Genomic DNA, 20,329 nt, shown 5'->3' with positions numbered 1-20,329 from the left:
TCATTTAATTCCAGATATGATTAAACACTTCAGATTATATTTTCTCCAGGCATGAAATGATGTAGACAATCAGGATAGACTTTGCCAGTCTGAATCAGTGCAGCGTGGCACAAACAGCCAAAAGCTGCACCAGAAACATCAAACCCTGTGTAACAGGCTGTATGGGCTCTTTAAAAAACTCAGCAGAGCTGCTCATCCTACCTTGGGCATGTGTTGGGAATCAGCTGAAGGGCTGATTCCCAGCAATCAGATTTAAATAGGTTTCCAGCTTAAGGAGAGAAATGGATGTTTGTGTCTTAGGGGAGCTGTTCCTTCCTCCCACCCCTCCCTTATATGTGCACACATGCACAACAGAAAGAGCTAAACGAGGATAAAGGTACTCCCCGGACAGAATAGACCATTCCTCTGCAGAAACAGGACTTCTGGCAGATGTGAGTGGGACTAGAGTTTAAGTGAGTTGAAAATAAAAGACTGATAATGAGATTTTGTACTGGATCGGCTGGCTTGTGCTGGCAGGCAGCAGGCACAGCCAGCCTGCTTACAACTCACCCGAGATGAGCTACCCAAAAATAGAAACTGAAGAACCACAGCACATCATCTAGCCTAGAGAGGTAAAAAATGTTGATTTGGAAAGACCACCAGTCACAAACAGAATGACAGAACTGAGCTGCAGCCTTTCTCACAGTCACATTAAAGCACTAATAGTCCAGAAGGATTGGAGTTTCTACTTCAGCACTCTCCAAAGCTGGCATGAGAGCAGTATGAGGAAGGAGGAGTATGGCATTCACCAGCTCTGGTCAGACTTATGGTCCCTGTTTCTGCTGAACCTGAGTGCCTCATCATCCCACTGGGTCTAAATCCCTGTTCATAGGTCAGAGCTTGTGTCCAGGTACAGCGAAGGAGTTCTGGGAAGTCTGAGAAGCACTGACTGCTCCATCTGGGAAGGAAGAACAGGTATGACAGTGGATTTATACAGAACACAGCCATGATCTGCTTCTCCGTGGATGTGAGATTTGCTGCAACCTGAGCTCAAAATATCTCTGCTTGTACTGATGAAGAGTTAAATCTGAGACTATCACACTGCTGCCTGCAAGGCACTTGCCTCTGCTCAAGTCATCCAGACCCAATGAACCAGCACAACAGCTTATGCCAAAACATCTGACTCATATCAGGAAACTAAAGCTTGGTCTGTTCTGGTCTTTTGATACAGACTAAGTGTAACATAGTTGGGTGCAATCCTGATTTTAAGGGTAGGCTTGACCACACATTGCTAGGTGTAAGTGGAAAGTGCAGATCTTGCTAGCTTCAAGAGGAAAATGTAAACTTAATTTAACCAGTTGATAAAGAATGAGTATGCTTAGTAACAGCTGGACTGATAATGAACATCTCATCAGTAAGAGGTGCTCATATTTCAGCCTACTCACTAATGCACAAGTGTTGGTGGTGCATATCAAGCATCTTGGCTGCTATAACACAGTTTAACTAAGGATACATTCACAGGGCTCATCTTTTGCCTATTCTGGACTACTGTCTTACCAGGTTTGGTATTCTCCAGTTTGCAGCCACATGTATATCAATACTTGTGAAGTGGGAGGGCAAGGTTAGCTCTAAATCAAACATCTTTCCTCTGGAACAGACTGTTTGCCAGAGGCACTCAGCATCAGTTACTCCATTTTCCTGTTAGAATAACAGCATTGATTTATTAGAGAGGATTTAAACTCAGAACATGTCAGGAGTGTACGCCAGTTGATGAAAAAAAAATACATCTGGCTCCCTGTTCTTTATTAGATGATGTGCTTTTGTGAGATTAGAGTCGTGTATTTCCTGTTAATCTTGGTGGTGTGTCTGTAGCTGAGTGGTTGCCTCTTTTCTAATGCATTTCCTAAAGGTTAAACTCAGTGCTGTCAAATGCACATCACGATCCTCTGAGATAATACCAAAGGGAGATCTGTTTTGCCTTCTACAGCCCTGCTCTGTCCAAAGACAAAGGAGGAGCAGGTTGTGCTCCTTCCTTAGCTTTGGTTGCACAGGTGTTCTGTCTTCTGCTTCCCATCTGCAAGTGGGGATTAGACAGGGGTTAGGGGAGAAAACGTAGGGATATGAGATCAGGCAGTCAGACAGCAAACTAAAATGAAATTATTGTTGCCCACCCAATCAAATTTTATTCTTCTTCATACTTCTTCTTTGGTTAGACATATTGCAAACAATTTTTGTTCTTAATTTCAACTGCAGCTTTATTTTCTCCAAACCCTGCATAAAAATATGACTAGTAAGAAACACACAACTTTTGTTCTTAACCTCAACTGCAGCTTTATTTTCTCCAAACCCTGCATAAAAATATGACTACTAAAAAACACACAAATGTTGTTCTTAATTTCAACTGCAACTTTCTTTTCTCCAAGCTCTGTATAAAAATATGACTATTAAGAAGTACAAAGAATATGCCTGGGTTTGGTTCAGTGCTGTCTGATGGTGCTGGGGGGCTTAGTGAAGCAAATCCAAACGACTAAAGAAGATTAAATAAGATACCAGTAGCGGTGCTAAGAATCAGGAGGTGGCAGCAAAACTCTGAAGAGACGTCTGGTTTCTGCATGTCAGTAATGGAAGTGTTTTAACTGCAAACAAAAAAAAAATAATAAATCATTAATGTGTGAGATTCCAGTGAGAAAAACAAGGGATGGTCAGACACTGATTATCCAGTGGAGACCTGCATGACAAACTACAGAATTATATGGATTGGAGAACTCCCACCATTAAAATCTGAATAATTAATATCATTAACTTTCCGGAACAGAAAGATTCCAAGTCAGAGAAGGATCCACAGAACTTCTCAAGTTGGATGGAACAGCAGTAATGGATGTGTTGCAAAGTTCAGCAAATTGGACTGTAGCCTGATAATTGGGCAAGATTTTATACGTACATCAGTAGCAGGAAATTGGAGGAAAGCATAAAAACTACAGAACAGCTCATCTGCTACAGTTTGGAAGCAAGACCATAAGGAAGACATCCAGAAAAGAATCTGAAGTAAACCAGAATTTGAAATTTCAGTCTAACAGGTAAACTGTTTTGAGACAAATTGCTGAATTTCTGCCCAATCAACTTGATTTAGTTTCTACTTTGTAAGTGAGAAGCTGGGGGTGTGAATGGCAGAAGGGATATCAAGGTGCTTTGCAGGAAGGAAAAGTGTAAGATTGAGCAAGAATAACAAGAAATACGTGGGGGAAGGAAGAAAACTGAGCTTGGTTATTTATCAGAACTGTATGAAATATTCAAAATAACTTATGCACAGCAAAACCAGCCATGGCAAGCTCATTTAGCAAGCAGAAGAATAAAAAGGTCAGACTTGAAGATGTATGCCATGTTTGTAGCTTTATGATAGCTGGATCCTGAGGGGAAATTCTCATCTACCAGAAAAAAACAACCAGTCGGGCTCACAGAAAAGTACTGAGGACCCTACAGACAGCAAAAGATTACAAGTTCAAGGCAAAAAAAAACCCTGATGTATGTTGAGATTGTTATTGATAAGGGATATTCATAGAGAGGATGCTCATGAACATAAAAAACCATAAGCCCTGTCTCCAGGAAAACAAGCTAAACTAAACTAACAAAAAAGAATGTTTAATGTATTTTAACATTTATTCATATGGATGTATTCAAGCTCCACATGCTCTGCACAAACTTGACAGATTTCTACTGCATCAATCAGGAATCTGGAGTCTCTAAAGCACTTCTTTGCTTTAACAAACTCAGATTTTACTGCAGGTTGCACCTGTAATAGAGAGAGCAGGCAAATAATGTGTACAGATAGATGCCCATTTGCTTCCAATAACATAATTTGTGTAAGTTGTTTATGGTACCTAGATACACTTCAGAGTTTTACTGAACAACAGATTTCAGAAGGTTTTGCAATTATAATAGGAAAAAGTAGGGGGAAAAAAGCCCAAAAACTTCCAATAAATAAAACTTTTAATACATTTCCCAGTATCTTCAGTTTGCAATGGCTGAAACAGATTTTTCACAGCTTCCAGTTCCATTCAGGCAGTCCTTCCTACTAGCCACAAGCCTGTCTGCTGGAATATCCTGGAATCATAGAATCAACCATGTTGGAAGAGACCTCCAAGATCACTCAGTCCAACCTAGCATCCAGCCCTATCTAATCAACCAGACCATGGCACTAAGTGCTTCATCCAGTCTTTTCTTGAACACCTCCAGGGTTGGTGACTCCACCACCTCCCTGGGCAGCCCATTCCAATGCCAATCACTCTCTCTGCCAACAACTTCCTCCTAGCATCCAGCCTAGACCTGCCCTGGCACAACTTGAGACTGTGTCCCCTTGTTCTGTAGCTGGTTGCCTGGGAGAAGGGCCCAACCCCACCTGGCTACAGCCTCCCTTCAGGTATGATGAAGATGAAATAGTAACACAAAAAAAAAAAGGCAGCAAGCATTTAAAATGTATCAGAAAAAGAACATAAAATATGTCTACAACTATTTATTTCACTTTGCACCAACAGTGCTGGAATTGGAGATAGAAAAAGGAATGATACTGATTATACTCATCTCAGATGAAACAAACAAACAACCCAAAACAACAACAAAAAAAACAACCCCAAAACCTTGACTGGAGGCAGCTGTCATAAATATTTTGGGAGCCACTCAAATACATGTGTTTGGAAAAAAAACTCTCTTGTTCTCTAGGAAATTTTCTAAACAAGCAAGTCTGGTAAACTCTTCTGTAACTGTAAGGTGATCCCAGCTGTGTGCCAAAATCCAGAGAACAGCAGCTCGATGCTGGGAACAGAGTGGGAGGCACCTGAGATGGCTCCGTTAAATTATGCAAGAATCTCAGCTATGCACAAGTGTCAGTGTCAGGAGGTGGAGAACACCAAAGCAGTCTCCACACACACACACACACACAAACAACTAAACCTATTTAAAGCAGGAGTTCTCAGATAGTCCCATTGGGCTGGCCACATTTTGAAGAGAAACTGGCTCATCTTACCTTCCCATTAATGATCATCTTTGTGCCAGATGCAGCAACTGCTTGCACGGAAAAATAATGTTAGGAAAGTACTGGATATGTTTTAGCTGCCTTGTAACAACAACTTAGCAACCGAGGAGAGAGGTGCCAACACCTTGTGATCAGCTAGATCTTTAGAAGCAATCAGGAAGATTCTGTGGGCCTACAGTGATCTGCATGTCTGGTGTCACCTCAGATGTCCTTCTGCTGCTGTATTCCCCTGAGAGCTATGTAGGATGCCGCTTCTGCAGATTTCCAGCCATGTCAGCAAACCTGAAGAAAATCCCTCCAAACATATCAGTCACGTTTAAAGTGTTTTGGGGACTAGTGTGTCACAAAAGCTTGTTAAGTGTCTTATTTCTTCCTGTCCTTTTCCACCAGAGAAACCTCTGGGAGGAAATTAAAGTGAGACAGGCATCTAACATGCCTCAATTTAATTCCTGAGCTGCCTTTTACTAGTTTGGCTCTTTGGCTTTCAGACTTGGACTGATTGAAAAGCATTGGGATGCTTAGCTATTAACTAAAATCATACTGGAGAATGTCCTCAGGAGGTCACAGAATGGTAGGGGTTGGAAGGGATCTCGGGAGATCATCTAGTCAAACTCTCCTGCTAGATCAGGTTCATCTAGAGTGGATTGCACAGAATCATATCCAGGTGAGTTCCCAATACCTCCACAGGAAACTGCAGCAAATCTGGGGAGCCTGTTCCAGTGCTCTGTCACCCTCGGTGTCATTTTCACCCTGAAAAGAGTCTGATCCCATCATATTGACACTCATCCTTTAGGTATTAATAAGCACCAACAAGATCCCCAAGGTGGTTGTCTCCCTTGTGTTTGGAAAAGGTGCTGAGCTGCACAAAGCTTTTCATCCTTTCCTTAGTTTCATCTGGTTTGCTATCACATGAGAGCGTTCAGCTTGCAGGATTTGCTTTGTTTGGGGGTTGTGAAGAGTACACCCTGAGTGTAAAGATGAACTCACTCTTGCCAAACCCCACAACAGGAAAAGAAGGGTAATCCTTGGATGGGTACAAAGGCAATTCATCTTACTGGCTGCAAGCTGTGTTTTGGAGTTTTGTTGCTTAGTGTGTTTCAGCAGTTTCATCATGGGGAATTCAAGTTTCTCCTACAACAGCTTGGCTTCAGCTCAAAGTTTGCATATAAAGTACCAGAACTCACAGCTGTTTGTTTTATTTTTAATTGATTTTTCCAAATGAGGTTAAGTCTTAAGAGATGAAAAAAAAAAAAAAACAAATCACTTGGGTGGTACACAGCATAAAAAGAAGGAAATTAGCAGCTTGGCATTTGTTTAATCTTGTGAAACATTTACTGAAGAGGAAAGTGAGATGAATATTTACAACATTGCCTCAAAAAAAAGGCAAAATACATCTATTCACCCAGAAACTGGGCTACATTTTGAGGTGCCCAGCACCTCTAGGCATTGTAGTTACTGTCTTGGAGAATAATTTATTCAAAATCTAACCACCTATGTTCAACAGGTTTCATTTCAGGAATACATCAGCTGCTGATGGAGCACAAATGGAAGGATCACATCCTAAATCCTTGAAGATATGGTGAAGAAGAAAGTGTTAATGGTTTGCTGATCTAAACCAAACCCATTTGACAGTATAGTGAAATCATGGGTGCCAAAAAAAGCCTCTTAATTTAAAATTGAAGAGGAATAAGTCTCAGAGCAAGTTGCATGAGGTTAGTTGCATCATACACTACACAACTGTATATGTCTATTAATGAAAGACTTGACACAAGAAATAGGAGGAAACTGTAAGAAATTGACAGTCTTCTGGAAGTGTTTATGTATCTCAATGAACCTTTGTCACAATTAAACACTCCACTCAGAATGCTACTTGGAAGACAATGCAGCAAAGTTTAAACACAGGAGAAATACAGCTGTCCAAAACCAACCATCTGAGGTCAGCCAAGCAGAGTCTTGTGTAGGCTAAGGTTCCACTTCTGCAAGTTGATGGCCAGTGGGTTTTGTGGACACAGAACAGCACTGCTGTTGCAAACACCTCTGTAACACTAGTGTGTTCCTTCACTCGGGAAAGAAATGGAAGAATCCTTGGCATATTTTATTGTATGAAAAATAAACTCATTAAGAATAGATTCTTGGAATGGTCTCATGGTTTCATGCAGAGCTGGGACTGCACCCTCTGCTGAAGCCACCACTGCCCTCACCAACTACTGAGCCCTGTCCCTCTCTCAGCCCCTGATGGCCTTGCTCATTCTGCTCTTCGGCTGTCTCCCACCTCTGCTCACCCTCTACAAACTCCAAGCAACCATTTTTTCTGTGCGTGACTTTGAAACTCTGCAAGGCAGAAGGCTAAAACCGAATACTGATCATGTTCTCTGCCCAGGCTGCTGCTGTCCCCCGGGAGAATCGTGGACAAATACGGTGTTCCCCGGCCACACGAAACACCAGGCGATCTCATACCAGGGAGGACCCTAACCACAGGAGTGCCACATGCGGGGCCAGGACATGGGGTGTCCCTGGGGGAGGACATCCGCCACGCTGCGTGGTCGGCGGACACCGACAGGTCTCCTTCTCCTCGGCTTCCCCTGCAGCCCCCCTGCGCGTTTTAGCCTCGCTGCCGAAATTCCCCAAATCCGAACTGCGAAAACCGTGCAAACGTACGAGGCAGGAGGGGCAGGCAGCCGAGCGACCCCAGCAGGCAGAAGCCCCACGGCACTACCCACGGCCACCGAGCCCCGGCCGCCCGCCGTCACACGACCTCGGCGGGGCGGGCCGCCGCCTTCCCCCGCTGCCAATCGGAGCCCAGCTCTGCGCGCTCCTCCCTGCTCCGGCCAATAGGACGCGAGCCTTCCCTTGGCGTGTGTCTGTGTACGGAGCGGGGGGTCGGGTTGGGCCTGGCTGCGGCCGTTGGGTTCCGTAGCCCCGCCCCGGTGGGAGGGAAGCGGCGGGCCCGGCCCAGCCCAGCGGCGGCGATGGGGAGCCGGTGTGCGCGCCTCCGCGGGTAGAAGAAGGCTGGGGTGCGCCCGCTGTCACACCGGTGGCCTGACTGCAGGTAGAAGCAACAGCGCCGCGGCGCGTACTGGGCGAGGAGGGGCGGTGGCGCGCTTGGGGGTCCGCGGTTGGCTCGGGGCCCCACGTTTCCCTGGGACCGGGCACTGAGCACCGCCGGGCTGGGGGCTCGTAGGGGCGCGGCGGGGCTGCGCTGTGTCGGCGAGGCCGTGGCGTCTCGCTGGCGCATGAGGGGATGTGGCAGGTGCTGTGTTTCGGGGGTTCGGCCATGGTGGGGGTGTGGGTCTTTACCCCTGCGCTGGGCGCCGGTTCCAAGATGGCCCCCACCCCCTAAGTAGTCGCTGCCGCCGTCAGGCTGAGCCCCTTGGCGTGTGCGAAGCGCCCGGGTGGCGGGGGGAGTCCCGTGGGGCCGTGCCTGCAGCCCACGCCGGGCTTTCCTTTGGCCGGAGGCAGCTCCCGCGACCCCTTACAGCCGCGGTGGTACCGTGAGTGGAGGCAGGGCCGGAGCTGAGACCTCCCCGCGGGCACAGCGGTGGAATCCTCCCGGTGGGGAGAGAGAGGGTGGGGGAAGAGGTGGATTTAATCGCGGCCGGTGCTTGGGCTGTGCCTGGCGTTTGAAAGCTGCCGGGCTGCCGGCAGCAGCTGGGGAGAGCGCGTTTAGAACAAGCACTGGATGCGAGTGAGCCGCTCGGTGTCATCAGGCGCCGCAGCCGCGCTCGGCAGACCCAGCTACTCCGATTTACGGGTTATCGGTACCGTGAGGTACTGAGAATAACTTAATTCACCTGTGGAAACAACTTGTTACTGACTGTTAATGTCTGTGCTTAGTCGGCGTTGAGCAATGCGTGCCGTTATTAATTCGGCATTTTGCCTGTGAAGAATGTAAGTAATATTTGATATTAGAGCCTGGTTGAGTAGCAACCTTTGCGTGTTACTTTTGTGCTTTCGCCTCTGAATTCCTACCTTCTTTTTATGTAATCCTTCTTTATAGCAAACTGCGTTAACAGAGCTTTCCCTTTGATTTGACTTAAACATTCCACCACATCTTTGTCCTCCTTCTGAACTATAGAGTAGCCTCAGAGGCAGTAAATAGCTTTTGGCAATCTTTGGAGTTCTCACCTCTGAAGAAGGTTGACTAGTTTGAGCAGTAGTGCCCAGCATCTTCAGTACTCAAACACTTTTTTTACAGTTAGGTTTTTTCAGCGAGGTTCAGAGCTCTTACATCAAGAGCCACCTTTGAATGAGGCACTTCTGCATTAAGCTGTGTTTTATAGGTGTTAACTTTGAAATACGGACTTGTAATATGAGGTATAATCCATCCTTCAGGTCCCTCTTTGAGGGATGTTTGCATCCTAGCCATATTTATACAAAGATTTTAATTTACAACTAGGTTACTCACTGAAATAGTTTGCTGTAATGGATGTATATTGTCAAATCTCTAATCTCACTTAGAGCTAACATTAATATTTTGCTAGCTATTGCTGTTTGGATTGATGTGAGGCTTTTTGTATTCGGTATGGGTGATTGCATATAGATTCTCAAGGCTACATAAAGGAACAGTTAGTTTAGGTTTGGGCTTTTAATTTGGTAGAACAGGGGAATAAATGAATGAATGAAACTCATCGCCTTGAGCTGTTGCCTGTCTATTCATTACGATGAAAAGGAGTGAAGTGGTAGCCTAAACAGTGAAAAGTTGATTTAGATGCTTTCAGCCTCGGAATAGCTTTGGACTTTAATGTGATTGTGTTTAGGTTTACACGTGTGCACTTAAAAGCAGGCAGAGGAAGTCCCAGAGCTGCAAATTGCTGTCAGCTGGCACAGTACATCAAGGCAGGGTTGCTGGATGTTTACTCTCTTCTTGCTCTCTTTTTAAGGCATCCACTAGCAGTCCTTATTAGAGACAGGATGCTATGTTAGATGGACTTTGAACCTGAGCTCATGAAGCATTTCTGGGCTTGTACTAAAATGTTTTTTGTGTGTAGTAGCATGCCATTTAGGATTAAAATTTTATATTGGGGAGGTGACAGAACTGTGAATTTTTAAGACTACAGTGTAAAAATCAATAGTAAGTGTAGAGAAAGCAGGCTAATGAATACACTGTTGCTTTGCATGATTATTTGCATTGTTGTTAACATTTGTGGAACAGCCCAACTCTTGATAGGAAATGGTCACAAGTATATTTTTTTAAGTGGCAACTTCCAGTCCTTTCCTGAGAGCCTTGTGGGAGTACTGCCCTTCTCACGAAGATACTGGAATCTGCAGCAGCTCCCTTCTGTTCTTAGGATGTTGCAACATTGCCTTTTGCTGAAACTCCAACATGACTTCAGCTTTCTTGTGCTGAATCTTTGGGGTTTTATGTGGCAAACGTCTGGGCACCCCTGAACCTTTGCTTTAGCATATGGAAGGGAGCAGAAGTGACCTATAAAAAGCAGTTCAGCAGCATCTTCCCTGTTTCATCAGTGTTAAGGTTTGCTGTAGAACTTGCTGTGATTATAAGTTGGGGGGGGGGGGGGGGGTGTGTGGAAATCTACTCTTGCTGCTAGCGAAGTATTGGTTGTCTACTAAAGTATCTTTTGGAAAGTTGTTGCAGTGAACTGGGTAAATTTCACTATTTAGAGCATGTGAATTGTGTACAAATTGTGAAAGCTGTCCACGTAGCTGTGCCAATGCTGTTTAATTCTCCTAGAGAAGTTTTCACCCTTAAAGAACCAGAAACAGTAGCAGCCAGGAGAAGATGCAGTATATTAATTTATCCCTTCTTAATTTGAGTCTCAGATAATAACAGAATTAATTTGTACCTGCTTTCAGTGGATTGAGTGTTCTACACCACAAGTGATACTGCACTTGTCTAATACAGTTTCTTGCCCTCTGTTAAAGAAGTAGAGAGGGAGTAGGCATTACTTTCTTTAAAATATTTTAATGGAAGAATATTTTACTAGAAGTAAATAATAAACCTTAGCAGTTGTTTGCTAGCTTTATAGAGGGAAAAAAACTTGAGCTTTTTTAGTTCTTGAATCATGTGCAGTGTAGTCAGTGATGTCCTGAAATGAACTTGTTGTTTGCATCCTCTGTGACATCAGTATTTAAAGGTAATCATTGAACCAATCCATAAGCTATAACTACAAACTATGAAGTTGGTGATGTGAACATTGTAGCTTGCCGTGTACAGAAGAGTTGGTGATGTGTGAACATGGAAAAAATAGGCCTATCTTGGTGTTTTCTGTCCTGTTTTGACTGTTAGGTGCTTGTTTCTGCATATCACAGGGCTGCTGTGGCTCTGTTTCTCTCATGTTCCATTTCTGCTCCTGCAGTTTATTGCCAAGAGGAGACACTGGGTGTTTCCAGTTTGTGTGAGGTGTAAGCAGTGTGTGATGCCAGGTGGGGTGTTGAGAGAGACATTTGCTGAATGCCAGGGTGCACAGCTAGTAAATGGTTTCAAGGCTGTTGCTAGCAGTCTAAAGCAGATTGAGCTATCATGAAGCAAAGAAGTGAGCATCTTCGGTGCAAGTACTTACAGGGTTTATATGGACCCATTAAGTGCGAGAGAAGGCTTACATCTAAAGTTTTGTACCAGAACTTGGCATAGTATACATGTACAAAATGTAATCATACATCTGTCAAGTCTTATGGATGTTTATATGTTAGATAAAGCTTACCTGTACCATCACTGGATCCATTACCTTGTTACTATTAGCCTTCCCTTTTCCCTTCAGGCTCCACACATTCACAATCCAGAAAATGCACATCGTAAGTCCGTGTTGAAGTGAAGACGATCATCCAGGTAGGCTTACCTTATGATTACACTTTTGCCCACCATTGTCTGATACTGGACATGCTGTTGCTTGTCTCCTGCAGTTCTGAACAATGTGTGGATTAATATGAAAGACCAAGAATAAGTTTGTCATGCTTGGTATTAATAAATGAAGCTGTGAAACACAACATGTTGTGTATGAATACATGGGCTGAGTTTTCTTGATCATGTGTTACTGTTTTGTCTTGTAAAGGCAGCCTCTGTTTTGACTTGACACTCACTGAATTTTCTTATTTCATTATTTCTGCTGGTGTAAAGTTTGAACCAATAGGAAAGTGTGGATTGCAAATACAGCAAACAGTGGTGACTGACTGCAAAAACACATTGCACAAGAAACTAACAAATAAGCATAACGTAAAAGTTTTTCAGTGCTGCTAACTTATGCTTCAGAACTTGGAAATGTTGACATACATTTCTCTATGGAGAGTATAGAGAATCTTTATTGTCTTCATAATGTCTTGTTTGGTGGACAGAGCTGCTTTAGAGCTGTTTCAAAAGAAACAATGTAGTTTCAGATATGAAATGACAAGCTGATGTTTCATGGAAAATATGCCATGAACGCTATCTAGAGGAACAACCTTGATGTTACTAATTATAATGTGTGAAATAATTATATTCCACTTATATGTGGCCAAATTGGAAGCTTCAGCTGGCAGATGAAGATGGATTTTTGTGTTGTGCTTATATAAAACACCTTGCAAGCTCAGCAGATAGGCCTTGTTTCTTGTCACAGTCCAGAAGAGTTGCAAAAGAAAAAGAACTGCTCTTAAGCAGCAGTCTTTAATTTCAGAGATTTTTACATGCACAGTAATGAAGGTTTTCAGTGGTTTAACAGATACTGTGATAGAGTTTTTCTATGAACAGATGTTCATGAGCAGTTAATTGTCTCATTGTGATCTTGGTCATTTGGGAAGTGGTGAACACAGTCAACTTCTGTGTTAGGATTGGATTGAGTGCAGGGTGGAAGGGTGGATACTGAAGCTGTGTCATCATGAGACTAGCAGTGTTTAAGTGACCAAAGCCAACTTAGGAAATGGGCAGCTTGTTCCCTTCTTAAGGTTAATAAAGGCTAAAGTCTAAGGAGAGCATGGAGCCTCTACTCTGCAGGTCATCTCTAAACATGCTTGCTCCTCCTACCAGCACAAGGCGTTTACTGCTGCTCCCACCAGGATAAACAGCAGCCCTTTGTTAGTTGCCTTGCTTGGGGCACACCCTATCTTTGCTTCACTCTTGCTTTCTTGCTATCTGTAGATCCTGGAGACCCTGAAAGGAGCTGATGCTGCTTAGTCTTCGAGGTTAATGGATTCAAAAAGTCAGTGCTATCTCCAGTACATAAACAGCTAACCTGTAATTTCAGTTGTGCCAACTTTGACTGGATCTTAAAGATCATTTCCAACCAAACTGATTCTGTGGTTATGAACTTAAGCTATAGCATTTAATTTCTTATGGGACAAGGATCATCTAGTGTGTCCCATAGAGCTGTAGTAGGTTTCTTATTTAAGGATTGCTTACTTCTCCAGAGATCCAAATCTGTTACTTGAATAACATCAAAATTAGAGATGCTACAAATTGTCTTGGCACTAAGCGGACAGGACAAGTACTCCAGCCCAGCAAGTCTTAACTACCCCAACCTAGCTGCAGAGTGTGGTTCCTTGCTGTGAAAGCTTCATCTGTTTGAAATAGGATACAGTCACTTGGACCACATTCCAGCTGCCAAGACCTATATGAGCAAGGGTATCAAAATGGCAAACAAACCTCAGGGGATAAAACTGTGAATGGCATGCTTTAAGTGCAAGAGTGGTGCCTTGGGTTGCTCATCTGACTGCTGTGAGAGTCATGTGCCTGGGCGCTGAGACCTGAAACAGGTCCAGCGAGACACCCCGAGTCCTTCTCAGGGAAGACTAGCCAGCTCCAAGAAATCTTGAGGGTTAAAATGGAGAACAAAAATAACAAGCAGCAGCTGAGTGCTGAGGTTCTTAAGATAGTAGTCAGTCACCCAGCAGACACATTTTTGGAAGGAGCATAGAGAAGGCAGACGCTGTCCCTTATTTAGAGCCATGGCTACAGCTAGCAAATGTGGACGGTTGAATGCTGTTGTAGTTCCCCCCGTTCGTTTCTGCTGGAAGATAACTGCTTCTAGTGGATGGTGGGCATCTTGGCACCCAGGCAGGAGGAGAGACTGTGACTGAGAACAGCCCTGCTACAGTGGAGGAAAATGTATTTCTGGACAACTAGATCTGGAAGATTCTGCTGTGAGTACCACAAAGGGAGGGATTCACAGAGCAAGTTACTGAAGGAAATGGGAGTAAAAGGAACAGTTTGACAATTGGAAAAAGAAGTTGAAAACTCTCATTGTGCCAGCTGTAAATGGCTTTTGTTTCCTAGAAACTGTACTGTATTCAAGATGAATTTTTAACTCCTGATTTCATGATTAATATACCTTTATTACTTAAAGATAATTAAGATTGCTTTTTATTAGGGTTCTTGCTGAACTTGTTTACAGTGGTAAATGAGAACTGTTAAATAGCTTCATTTTAAAAGGAAAAAATATTGGGGTGGCAACAGAAGGGTGCTAGAAAACAATACAGGAATTTGACTAGAAGGAAGACTTTGTAGCTGACACAGGTGTGGAGGAAGAGTTCAGCAATTATAGGTCCAGGGGTATGTTACAGCAGAGTTGTAATTTTTTTTTCCCTAGGTATCCTATATAAAAGGTAATCATGGAGATCTTTTTCCAACCAAAACAATTCTGATTGAGCCAAACAATTGGCCTAACACCACCATGGCCTTTAGACCATGTCTACACATTTCTAGAGCACCTCCAGGGATGATAATGACTCCACCTCCATGGGCAACATATTCTAGTGCCTGACCACTCTTAGCAAAGATTTTCTTCTTTATATCCAGCCTCAACTTCCTTTCAAGTTGTTGTGTAGAGTGAGATCTCCCCTGGGTTTCCTCCAGATTAAACAACCCCAGTTCCCTCAGCTGCTCCTCACCAGTGCTGTCCTCCAGACCCTTCACCAGCTTGGTCACCCTTCTCTAGACATGCTCTAGCACCTCAGTGTTCTCTTTGTAGTGATGTAATGTGCAGATAATTCAAGTGCTTACCCCACTGCCTGTTAGGAAAGCCTTGTGAACGCTAACATTTTCTCACAGTAGGACCTGATTGATCTGCTAATTATATGTAATAAATGAGAATATGAAGGAAGCTTCAGAAACCTTTTGAAATATTACTTTTCGTTTTTAGACAAGTGTCATGGGTTAGCACAGCCTGCTCTCACAAGCCCCCCATCTTTCCCCACACAGACTCTGGATTGAGATAAAGAGTTTAACTGGAAGTGATCCAATGCAGAATTGCTTGAGCCTGTTTACTGCTTTTTGCTGTGCTGTTCTGCTGCAGCAGAATCAGTAGCAGCCAGTGACCTCCCCCCATCCCTTGACCTGCAGCCTGCCTAGCTAAAAAGCCCAACACCCCAAAATTGGAAACTGGAAACAGCAACCAGCCCAGGAAACCTCTCTCATGTTACTGTCTGAACTTCAAGCCTCATGATACTTTGTTCCAGCCAGCACTTTTCATTGTGAAGTTGGCATGACAGCAGTGTGGTATTGAATATCAGCAGCAAGTTCAACCCAACCCATGACCACAACAGGTAGTGGAGGGTGACCCAACTCATAACTAGTTAGTTATCATCAATTTCAGTGACTGAAAAAAGTAGAGATGGTGGTTATTATGCTTCTCTGGCAGTCTCCACATCGGTCTCAACCTAGTAACTCTTTTCCAGTGAATCGTTTCTGGCTCAGCAAAGCAGAGGTGGTATTAGATTTCTTCATTAACTGTGCAGAATTAAAACATCTGGTAGGAAGATACATTTTAGTTAAATACTCTTTTAATTCTATGAATAGAGGCAGACAGCAGCTGTAGCACAATGTTTCATTCTGTAACTGTTGTGTAGGTGGACAAGTGTAATTGATGATGATGGCTGAGTAAATGTACTTCATTAATGTTGAATTTACATTTTACTCCTTAGATTTGCAGTTTTATCACACTATTTAATGAGTTCCAGCTAGTGGTTTTGGCTTCCTATGTGTGATAGCAATTAAATTTGACAGATAACAGAAGGCATTCTGGTTGCTTTATCCAAGAACCAAACTCACTGTTTTACATACCTTCATTGCGGAATTAAGTGTCTCACCTTATTAAATCACTTTTTCTGCCTTCTCAGGTGCTTTCATCTAGCTTAGATATAGCATTAATATTGAAAATGTATGTATCAGTTCAATAGACATGTGCATTATTTGTCAAAACACTACTGCTGTCATCACAGGTGAGAGTCTCTGGAATGACATAGCACCAGCTGGTGTATGGTTCCTGTTCATAAGCTGGGCAGTTGAGCTCATGGTGGTACATCAGGAAATAAAACTACCTTGATTATGTGAATTTCTGAGAAGGAAGCATAGCCTACACAATAACATGATTGAAGACTAACAGACTACAGAATCAAGGAAGTATCCATTCTGTGGCTGTGGTTTTTATCAACAGTTTCCAGTATGTTGGAGCAGCATAATGTGTTAATTCAGATTTCTTATGTTTGCCAACCTTGGAAATATCTAAATAATGTTATCCACAGATGCCCAAAAGCAAATCTCATCTTGTATTTAGGGCTAAATATTTGTTTGGCTGCTGGTTTGCAAATCATAAGGTCCCTCAGCATTGGAGTGAAAGTAAGTATGTTCTCCTTGCAATGCCTGCACAGGATGGGGTTGAAGTTGCTGCAGTCTGTCTGGAGGATTCCAGAATGCTTCTGTTGTTGTTGGTTCCCACTCTACAAGGACACTGCCCTTGTTACAGAGGCCAGGGATCTTCATCCCTTTAGTTGCAGTGGGCTGCTTCTCATTCACTAGCTGGTTGAATTTAAATGTTGACTTCCCTTCTAGTTCTGTGTCCTCCAGTTAGTGGTGACCTTATGACCTGTGTGCTAGCTATCACACATGAGTTAAAAACATGTTGCTACCTTCTTCCACTTTCAAGAAGGTTTTCATTTTGATTCTGCCTTAACCAGCATTAACATCTTGCTGCACTTGCTGCCTTGTGCCTTCTCCTGGGCAATAGAAATTGTGTTCTCCTGTATCTTTTGCTGCTTTTAGAGAGACATAAATTTCTCAGAATTCTTTTTAGAGGCTTTACATGTAATCATAGAATCAGCCAGGTTGGAAGAGACCTCCAAGATCATCCAGTCCAACCTAGCACCCAGCCCTATCCAGTCAACTAGACCATGGCACTAAGTGCCTCATCCAGGCTTTTCTTCAACACCTTTAGGGTTGGTGACTCCTCCACCTCCCTGGGCAGCCCATTCCAATGCCAATCACTTTCTCGGGCAATAACTTCCTCCAAACATCCAGTCTAGACCTCCTCTGACACAACTTGAGACTGTGTCCCCTTGTTCTGTTGCTGGCTGCCTGGCAGAAGAGACCAACCCCACCTGGCTACAGCCTCCTTTCAGGTAGTTGTAGAGAGCAATGAGTTCAGCCCTGAGCCTCCTCTTCTGCAGGCTGCACACTCACATCTCCCTCAGCCTCTTCTCACAAGGCTGTGTTCCAGGCCCCTCACCAGCTTTGTTACCCTTCTCTGGACAAGTTCCAGTATCTCAACATCTCTCTTGAATTGAGAAGCCCAGAACTGGACACAGGACTCAAGGGGTGGCCTGAGCACTGCTGAGTACAGGGACAGAATAACCTCCTTTGTCCTTCTGGCCATACTGTTTCCATCTGGGATGCCATTGGCTCTGCTGGCTCATGTTCAGCTACTCTCTACCAGCACCCCCAGGTCCCTCTCTGCCTGGCTGCTCTCAGCCACTCTGCCCTCAGCCTGTAGTGCTGCTTGGGGTTGTTGCGGCCAAAGTGCAGTGCCTTGCACTTAGCCTTATTAAATCTCATCCCATTGGACTCTGCCCATCCAGCCTGTCAAGGTCCCTCTGCAGAGCTCTCCTCTGCTGTTTTGTCCTCAATTAGTAAGTAATGAGATGACCTTTTCTTCTCCAGAACTCATGCTTGAGTAGTATGCTTAGATGTTTATCTTCCCCACTTGAATGCTTGACTGGAGAGATGGCATGTATGACAGGCACACATAGCCTGCTTCCCTAGTGGAGGAGCAAAAACGTGCTGCAGCCTGGTTGAAAGCCTCCTGTGTTGTTACCTTGTGCCAAATGTTGTGATGATTTTCACTATGTTATGTTTCCTTTGCTGGTCATTGACTGTAATAAGAAAGGTAATCCAAAACCTAGTGTTTACATTGTTGCAGAGCCAGTTAGAAACTAGAAGTTACAGACGCATGGTGAGCTACAGATTGCTTGTAAATTTCTTTTAATGGATGTTGGATGTTTTTATACATCAACTTCCTCATAGGCACATTTACTACACATACAAATTGTTTCCTAATGTATGCACTGCAGCGCAAGAAAGCCTTCACTGCAGAGAGACTGAGTGTTTGTGCATGCATAACTCTGCAGCTGTTGCTAAGAGAAACATTTGACCTTGAGTTGTAGAAAATTGTTGCAGCAAACCTCTTAGTGATGGTTATTCCCCACCTCCTTTGACAGTGAAACCTTTCTTAGGCTGGGGAGGGGGAAGCTGAGAGAATGATGAGGTGAAGAAAAGAAAATGGCAGGTGCTTACCAGACTTTAATAGAATCAGCTTGTTTCAGAGCTTGTGCTGGAGGGGAATGGAGTAGGAGTACTGTCTGCCCAGGAAAAGTAAAGCTGCAGGAAAAGCTCCTCTAATCTACTGGGCCCTACAGGAATCTTGTAACTAAAAGAGATCCATTTTGAAAGGGTGAAAAACTTTTAGTTTTTTTAGAGATGAAAACTTTAAAGCCTCTTTCCTAAGCAGTCAAGGGATGAGGCACTTAGTGCAATGGTCTAGGTGACTGGCTAGGGCTGGGTGCTAGGTTGGGCTGGATGATCTTGGAGGTCTCTTCTGACTTGGTTGATTCTATGAGCTGTTTTGATCTTCAAGTAAGAAACTGGTTTCAGCCCTAGCATGTGAATTAATTTCATGGTATCACTGTCTAGGTCTAGTGGTTCCCAGTTAGTAAGCTGCATTGTTGTGGGCATAGTGTGTGTGTTCTGCTCTTCTTTGTTAGACAATACTGAAGAGAGAGTAGTGTAGGCAGGTTGGCTTGGACTTCTTGTCACAGTGCCTGACTTGATGTCAAGACCTTGTCTCCATGTAGCTCTACCAGACTGTTCTGACAGTTAAGATGAGGCAGATTTCTTCTTTGCTGTTGTCTCATCAGAAGCTTGCTGATTTGACATTTTATTGTAAGAGTCTTTCATTTATGACTTTGCAAATGAATGTACCAGCTGCCAGAATATCCTATGCAATTCTAACTTGGAATTAAATATAAATGAGGAAAGAAGAAACAACTTGCTAGCAAAAATTGCAAGCTTGTGTGATTTTTATCAGCCTGAGACTTGGCAAGAGCTACACTTGAGCTCTAGAATGTGTACAAGAATTTGTATTCAGTCAGATTGCCAAGAGAGTATTTCACAAAGTATTGTTTTGAAATAATATACTAAAACCCCTGAGCTACCTGAGACACAGAATTCATTTGCTGTTCTTGCTGTGGCATAGCAGAATCATTCAAGCTGCCTGGAAACAGGCCAGGTGTGAGTGTGGGAGTGAAACCAGAATATTTGGCAGGGGCTTCTGTAAGATGTCTGTGGGTGCAGCTTGGGGGAAGCAGAAGGCAGAACAGGAGTGTGCTTGGAAATAGGGGCAGCTCTTCACGTCTGCGACTTCTCTGAGCGCTTCTCTCAGTTTTCAGACAGCTCTTTCTTGCAGATGCTTCACGGAGCTTACAGTGTTTCTGAAGAGCTCCCCTTGCCTTTCTGAATGCCTAGCATTCTATTGCCATGGTCTAGTTGATTGGACAGGGCTGAGTGCTAGGTTGTACTGGCTGATCTTGGAGGTCTCTTCCAACCTGATTGATTCTATGATTCTACAAGGTGAAGTCTTTCTGCGATACAAAAGATTCCTTTTAACTTCTTTCCAGTGTAAGATTAGTTTATGGAACAGCAACACTTCAGGCAGTTCATGTGCTTACAATTTTATACTTATACACTTAATTTGTACTTGTATATATATTTAGAGGAACAAAACCTGGTACAAATAGATGTCATCCTACAGTTTAGCTGATTGTGTCAGACTGCTGGCTGTCAAAATAGAAATGTTACTTTAAATGTATAATTTTGTTCTTTTGTAGTTTGATATCTGATCCTATGGCAAAATCATTGAAACAGTCTGCAAACAGTTGACTGAAAGTTACCTTATTAGCATCAATATATTCCTTTCTCTATGTGATGGGGAGAAATACGTCTGAAATGGAGATGAGTAAGTTCATTTTCTCCTATTAGAGAAATCAGTTGATAGATTGAGGTGGCTGTTACATTGGCCAGGAGCAGAAATCCAGTTCTACTTGCAGAAAACCCATTAAATGCTAGAG

The 20,329-nt window shown here is 43.5% G+C and overlaps 1 protein-coding gene and 1 long non-coding RNA gene across 6 annotated transcripts in view; both read left to right on the top strand.

Moving 5' to 3' along the window:
* The first annotated feature begins 304 nt into the window (after positions 1 to 304).
* LOC135185724 (uncharacterized) lies at positions 305 to 7,135 on the top strand. Its single transcript, XR_010306579.1, has 2 exons — positions 305 to 3,056; positions 6,513 to 7,135. It is a non-coding gene; the product is annotated as an uncharacterized LOC135185724 (long non-coding RNA).
* Positions 7,136 to 7,968: 833 nt separating this feature from the next.
* The window catches only part of MPP7 (MAGUK p55 scaffold protein 7), a 151,786-nt gene continuing 139,425 nt past the window's right edge, over positions 7,969 to 20,329 (top strand). For 3 of the 5 annotated variants that reach the window (XM_064162776.1, XM_064162772.1, XM_064162777.1), the window contains exons 1-2: positions 7,969 to 8,057; positions 11,728 to 11,795. The gene's annotated coding sequence lies outside the window, so the exon portion shown is untranslated. Of the gene's footprint in view, positions 8,058 to 8,644; positions 8,897 to 11,727; positions 11,796 to 20,329 lie in introns of those variants that run through there. The other 2 variants (XM_064162773.1, XM_064162775.1) reach the window with 2 other exon arrangements.

Source organism: Pogoniulus pusillus, chromosome 23 (genome assembly GCF_015220805.1).
Source record: "Pogoniulus pusillus isolate bPogPus1 chromosome 23, bPogPus1.pri, whole genome shotgun sequence".
NCBI lineage: Eukaryota > Metazoa > Chordata > Aves > Piciformes > Lybiidae > Pogoniulus > Pogoniulus pusillus.
This window is presented reverse-complemented; position numbering and strand designations above follow the sequence as displayed.